The sequence below is a fragment of the Neodiprion pinetum genome, chromosome 4 (genome assembly GCF_021155775.2).
Source record: "Neodiprion pinetum isolate iyNeoPine1 chromosome 4, iyNeoPine1.2, whole genome shotgun sequence".
In the NCBI taxonomy this organism is placed as follows: Eukaryota; Metazoa; Arthropoda; class Insecta; order Hymenoptera; family Diprionidae; genus Neodiprion; species Neodiprion pinetum.
In genome coordinates, this window is record NC_060235.2 from 40,342,329 (window position 1) to 40,349,229 (window position 6,901).

The window sequence follows — 6,901 nt, forward strand, 5'->3', positions numbered from 1 at the left end:
TAAAATTCAGATGTGATTATAGGTTAAAATTTTTAATTCCGATTACTAAAGTTGATCTGGGCAGAAAATGAATATGAGTTTTTTTTATAAATATTTTAATTACGATGATGCTAAATAGTTACGTTTGCGCCAAATTTTCTTGGACGTAATTCGAACGATATTCGAAGCGATATCTGAAATTTTAATAGAATTTTCTGGTAACTATCTAGCTAGGGAAGTTTTTTTGTTCAATGTTTAAACTTTGGCGTATTTATAACTGTTTCAATTATGATGGCAATAAATGGGTATACTTATGTCAAATTTTGTCGTACAAAATTCGAACGATATTTGAAACGATGTCTGAAATTTTACTAGAATCTTCTGGTAACTATCTAGCTAGGGAAGTTTTTTTTGTTCAATGTTTAAACTTTGGCGTATTTACAACTGTTTCAATTATGATGACAATAAATGGGTATACTTATGTCAAATTTTGTCGTACAAAATTCGAACGATATTCGAAACGATGTCTGAAAGTTTACTAAAATTTTCCGGTAACTATCTAGCTAGGGAAGTTTTTTTTGTTCAATCTTTAAACATTGGCGTATTTATAACTGTTTCAATTATGATGACAATAAATGGGTATACTTATGTCAAATTTTGTCGTACAAGATTCGAACGATATTTGAAACGATGTCTGAAATTTTACTAGAATTTTCCGGTAACTATCTAGCTAGGGAAGTTTTTTTTTTGTTCAATGAGCGAATACAGCGATCAGCGTACAAAGGTTTAGCATCATAATGTTGTGGGCGGGCAATCAAGACAAAGGAGAACTTAAACTTTGACGTAATTTAAATTTATGTTATATCGCGGTGAAACCTCTCCGCGACATTTTCAATTACCGTAGGTTCTATGGCTATACTTACATCGTACATAGTACATAATCGGGGTTAATTTAACTTTGCTAACGAGCATCGAATCGATTGCCATTTCAAAAATCAGCACCGTTCTCAGAATCGAATCGGGTAAGTAAGTGAGACTCACTGCCGGGGAACGCGGAAGTTTCACGAAGTCTCATCGTACTTTGACTTTCGTGAAAGCATAAAATGACGTGTTTGGCTCGAGGACTACGCGTGACTAATGATTATGCGTAACGGTGTCGATTTACTTGCCGAATAATCGGCGGTGTCACTCGCTCTTAAGGATGTGACAGTGGTACAGTCCCCTCGAAAAAGTGTCGAATGGAAAAATCGAGATACAAAAGTTCAAATCAACAGACGAACATAGTTATGATAAGTTTTCTCGAAAAACTATCCCTGATACGAATGGAAATAAGAATCCAACACTTTGAATTTTCATTTAAAAAGTTTAGTATTAATTGATAATCTGAGACTAGTTACATTGTTAAGCATCTTTTCTTTATACATATAATAAATGTGAAATTGATATATTGATTTTCCATTTTCAATGAATAATAGGTTATTTTGTCGGTAAATGAACTCTTATACTTAAATCATCGTTTAGAAATAAAATATCAATTTACTTCATGCAACGATAAATATATTGATTTTACTCAAAAGTTTTCTTTTACAGGCAAACTGAATTGCTGAATAAAAATCTACGTCCAGGAAATCAGTATATGATCCATTTACGAAGAAACTGGGTTATGATTTATCAATATTCGATATCGGATATGTAAAGTTATTGCGTTGGAAAAATGAAGAATATTATGATATAACAAAAGTTGTCGATCATTGAAATTTTACCATGTAAATTATTTTTTATTCTGTTTTTTTTTCTCATCTTTTCACAGGTTGGTAACGAGTAAACATTCTTTTAACCTGTTATTCGACTTGATTAACGTTAGCTGGACTCGTTAACGTTTCATTCACGAATAAATTCTCTCGTTCTGCGATTATTTCGACATAGCCTGTACACTTGAAACATTATGAAATTTCATTAAACCACAACTGAGATCACAGCGATTAAATTAGTCACTGACGGAGCTTTCTGAAAAAAAAGTGTAACGATCGCGAAATGATTATAATTATTTAAGATCTGACTAAAAGTGAAATCGAGTAATTGGACTGAAAAACGGTCACTTCGTCGATCCGCCTCGTGAACATATGTATGCGCATATATTCTGAAAAACAATGCGATAATTATTTTTTTTTTTTTTCAATTATTTCTCATGAAAATCATACCTCTGCAGCAGAACGAAAACATTCACAAAACACAAATCCCTCCGTTGCTCGCTACCGTGAATGGATTAGCGGTGTGAAGTAACCGAAGATAGGGTCTATTATCTGCAGGTATAATCCGGAGTATGTAATGATCATGAAAAATCGGCTGCCTCTCTGCCGATATTCGACCGGGGAAAATAACAATAATAAAATATTGTTATATATAAATAAGGTATAAAACTGCATTGTAACGCACGATACATCCACCCAACCATGCATGGTGTTGCGTAGTATCCGAAATATGTCTATACGAATGTATAGCGGAAGGCGTGTAGAGTGCGTGCGCTTCGAAACAAGTGATCGATCGGTGTGTACGGCCACAGCCACTGCTACTACTGCTAGTATTGCTGTTACTACTAGTGTTTTAACTGCTGAAAAAAAAAAAAAAAAACAAAAAACCGCGAATGAGTCTATTGCTACGAGTATTTCTAATGCTACCGCTAGTATTTCTACTACCGCTAGTATCGCTACTACCATTAGCATTAATACTACTAATAGTATTTCAACTACTGTTACTAGCATTACTACTACTATTCTACTACTACTACTACTACTAGCACCGCTAGTATTTCTACTGCTAATACTAATATTAGTATTACTAGGACTAGTATTACTACTACTATTACTAGTATCATTACTGCTACCATTAGTATTGCTACTAGTGCCAGTAGTATTATCATTACTACTAGTATTTCTGCTACAGAAAACAAACTACAACTGAGTCTACTACTACTAGTATTATTGCTACTACCACTAGTATTTCTACTACCGAAAAAATTCGCGACCGAGTCTACTACCACTAGTATTATTACTATTGCCGCTAGTATTACGACTAATAGTAGTATTTCTACTGTTACCACTGGTAATATTATCACTACTATACTGGTACTATTACTACTGGCACTAGTATTACTAGTATTACTAGTATTATTACTATTGCCGCTAGTATTACGACTAATAGTAGTATTTCTACTGTTACCACTGGTAATATTATCACTACTATACTGGTATTATTACTACTGGCACTAGTATTACCACAACTACCATTACTACTGCTACTTCCGCTACTTCTACTGCCGGTCGTTACGTTCTGGATGGATTATTATCTACACTGTGGCAGCCTCGGTGTCCGTAGCACCTTGTATTTCTGTCGTCGCTGTTCTAGTTGCGGGGCAACAAGAGCGGCGTTAATCTATGCCCCGCAAGGCTTGTCTTGTATCTATTTACCCAGGGGATAACCTGGACTTAAGTGTAATCTGATACATAATTGGCGGACACTCGTGTAGGCGGCTTGCAGCTTTTCACCGACCTCGCTTCGAAACTCTAGCTGTGTCAATTATACACGATCGTGTCGGCAAATTTTTATCCCCCACGTAACTACAGGTATTAATTTATAAAGGTACGAACAAACCGCAGTCTTATCTAGATTTGAACATTTTTTTTCACGATCAATAGACGAGACACCGAAATTCTATTTCATCCGTCGAGTAACGTTATCGCTTTTATCTCGTTAATTTGTATAAACTGAGAAGGCTGCAGGATTGACAAGAATCGATACCTTTTATCCATTTTATTACGAGAATGAAATTCCTGTCTCAAGTAGGTACGCGTAGAGATGAAAATTTCGTCAAAATGTCGTTTTTTTTTTGTTAAATATTTAACTTTGACCTTTTACCCTCGCAAGAAAAAAAAGAAAAAAAAAAAAAGAAGAAGAACGAAGAATAAAGAAAAGACAATTCGTAGAGGAAAATAGAAAATAGACTTTCCGACCGCGATAATTATAATTCGCATAAGAGTGAAAAAGTATTACGAGCGCCCAGAATATCGAGGCTCTATTACATAACGACATATTTACGTGTTTCGATATAAATCTTGAGTGTTCCGCAAGTTTGACAGTCCATTAATCAGCGACGCGTGATTTTGTTAACCTGGATAAGCGCGACGTAATCTAAGACACACTCTCATGTTCAACCGTTAAAAAAATTTAACTGCTAGTTTCGCTTCTATTATATGTACATACCCTATACCTATAAGTGTCTTATAAATCTCTAACGTGAAATATCTGTATCATATATATATATATATATATATATATAATACAGATTTTTATATATATTTAGGAAACATCGCGATGGTGAGCGTTGAGCTTTTAATATATGTGCGGTTTAATCGCACAATGGTTCTTCGTTTAGCCTCGAGGCTTGATCCAGGAATTTCATTAACTGGAATTAATATATTACACGAGTTTGGCTGTTGCGTCGGTGATCCCGCGATCACCGAACCCGAATTTGAGTACGGCTGCGAATGCGAAACGCGTATTGGGCCTTCAAAGAACTGTGAGCGAATTTTGGTTATAGACGGCAGAACTCGGTACGAATCCCAAATGTACAGGGTATTTTGTAAGTTGCGTGTTGGACGTTTCTCGTTTCCGTGCGTCGGGATAAGGAAAAAACGAGAGGTGAGCAAAAAACAAAAAAAACGCACAAGGTGAAAAATAGAATAAAGGAAAATAGAGTAAAGGAAAAGAATCGATGATTTTGCGGTACATTTGAAATATAGATATATATATGTATGTAATCCACTTATATCCCGTTACTCCGCAAAATCCTTGCTTTGCGAATCGGTGCACCGCGATCCATGGATGAAGAGAGGCAGAAGAATAATAAAAAGATGTCGGATGAAAAAGGTGCAAAAAAGGTGAAGAAGGAAAAAAAAAATAAATAAAATAAAAGAAGGAAACAAATAAAAAAAGAAGTAAAAAGAAATATTGTGAAACCACCCTTCCCGGCATCAACGGCGAGTTATATACCTATGTATACCCATAAATGTATATATATATATATATATATATCTATGTGTACCTCAATGAAATGACAAGCGGTCTTCCTCTCTTTGTCCGTGGGAGTAGGTATATAACTTTGACGGCTTTTCTGCGCAGCCATTATTATTATATTGTATAATATGTACGAAGACGTTCAGCGCCGGAAACGTTCCGTTGATCTTTTGCTTTTTTTTTTTTTTTTTTTTGTTTTTGTTTTTGTTTTTTGGAATTCGTTTCTTTTGCGATCAAATTTTAAATTCCTCAAAATTTGTCGCCGTTTTACCTGCCTAGCGGTAAAAATGTGGAATGATATTGAAACATGAGGGTCTAAATTGCGAATTTTCAAATTTGTTTTATAGAATTTCAAAATGTGGGTTAAAATCGAAGTGTTTGGAGAAGTGAAATTGTAGGAAGGTTGACTGTGAAAAATCAAACTGTATGTACAGAATCTTCAGAATTAAGTCTAATGTTCATATCGAATTGTATGAAATAGATTTTTGAGTATTTTTGAAAATTCGATGTTGCGAGCCTTTTTATACTTTTGCATATTTTCAAATTTCTCTTTACCTTCACCGTCAAAATTAACTGCCCTAGAAAGATGTAATTTCGTTTCGCCCTGCGATGAAGAAAAATACATTTCTAGCGACTTTTCACCCAAGGATAATGAAAAGAAAAAAGCTTAGAAAAAGAAGATAAAATGGAAAGGACACACTTTTTGGACATACCCAGCGATTATTTCTTTGCGATCCGTTACATTACGGGTCGGGATATGTAAAATTCCATCCTTTCATGGTTTGCCGGTGCACAGGAGAAATGATACCAGTAAATAAATAAACTTGGTATTTCGAAAATTTTGTCGATTAATTTCACTTAAATTGTTATTGTAACTGTCACAGTTAATATACGCAGGCATAATATCGTTACTTTGCTTATGCTGCACAGTTAAAAATTGATTGTTAATTAACTATAAATTTACCGTACAAAAGAGTTGTCAATTTACGGTATCGGGTTCCAAAATTTTTTTCATCAATTTACAATGAAAATTATTGATTTTACTAAAATTTATAGGCAAAACACAAATGAGTAATTTGAATCTATTTACTAAATTGTGTAATAAATTTACTGTATTTTTAAATTGAATAAACATTTAATGTATGGTGAATTCACTGTTTCGTATCCGAATAAAACGTCAAATACAGTGTAAGAAGTTTCATACAGAAATTTTTAACAAACTGTGTGTCCGTGTGTGTGTATTAATAATAGTTCGACTCTGCATCATTATCGATTTCATGCGAGAGAAGCGTGAGGCTATCGTTTAATTGTCAAACGAACAGCGTTTCTGCGCTGCGCCTCTTAATGAGATTACAACACGTATGTAATTAAGGGTTTGTAACTGTACGCGTATTATATTATACGGACACGAGGCTGACTAATTCGGTTTGTCGACGCAGAGTTGTTAGAATGTTATTCGTGTTGTACGTATGTTATTAACGCTGTATACGGAATTGTTAATACGGTAATTAATGGAGTTTCGCGTGTTACCCTTACAGCTCGCCAACCCGCAAGTTTTTATCTTGAATTGAGAATTAGAAAAACGAAAAAAAAAAAGAATTTATAAAAAATGAAGTTATTTGACACAGTAAAACATATTATTCAATTAAAAGCGAAAAAACATGTGCAATCAGAGTGATGAAACAGTTTTGTTTGATTTCTCGGTAAGCAAATATTGAGAGATAGCAAAGGAAGAGCTTTTTTTGGGTTTTACAAAAAGTATATAACGTAAATAACGAATGTTAAACGTTTGTGAGATATTATATCAAATTGAATAAGGATTTGTTCAACTCTGCGAGGTGATGAAAAA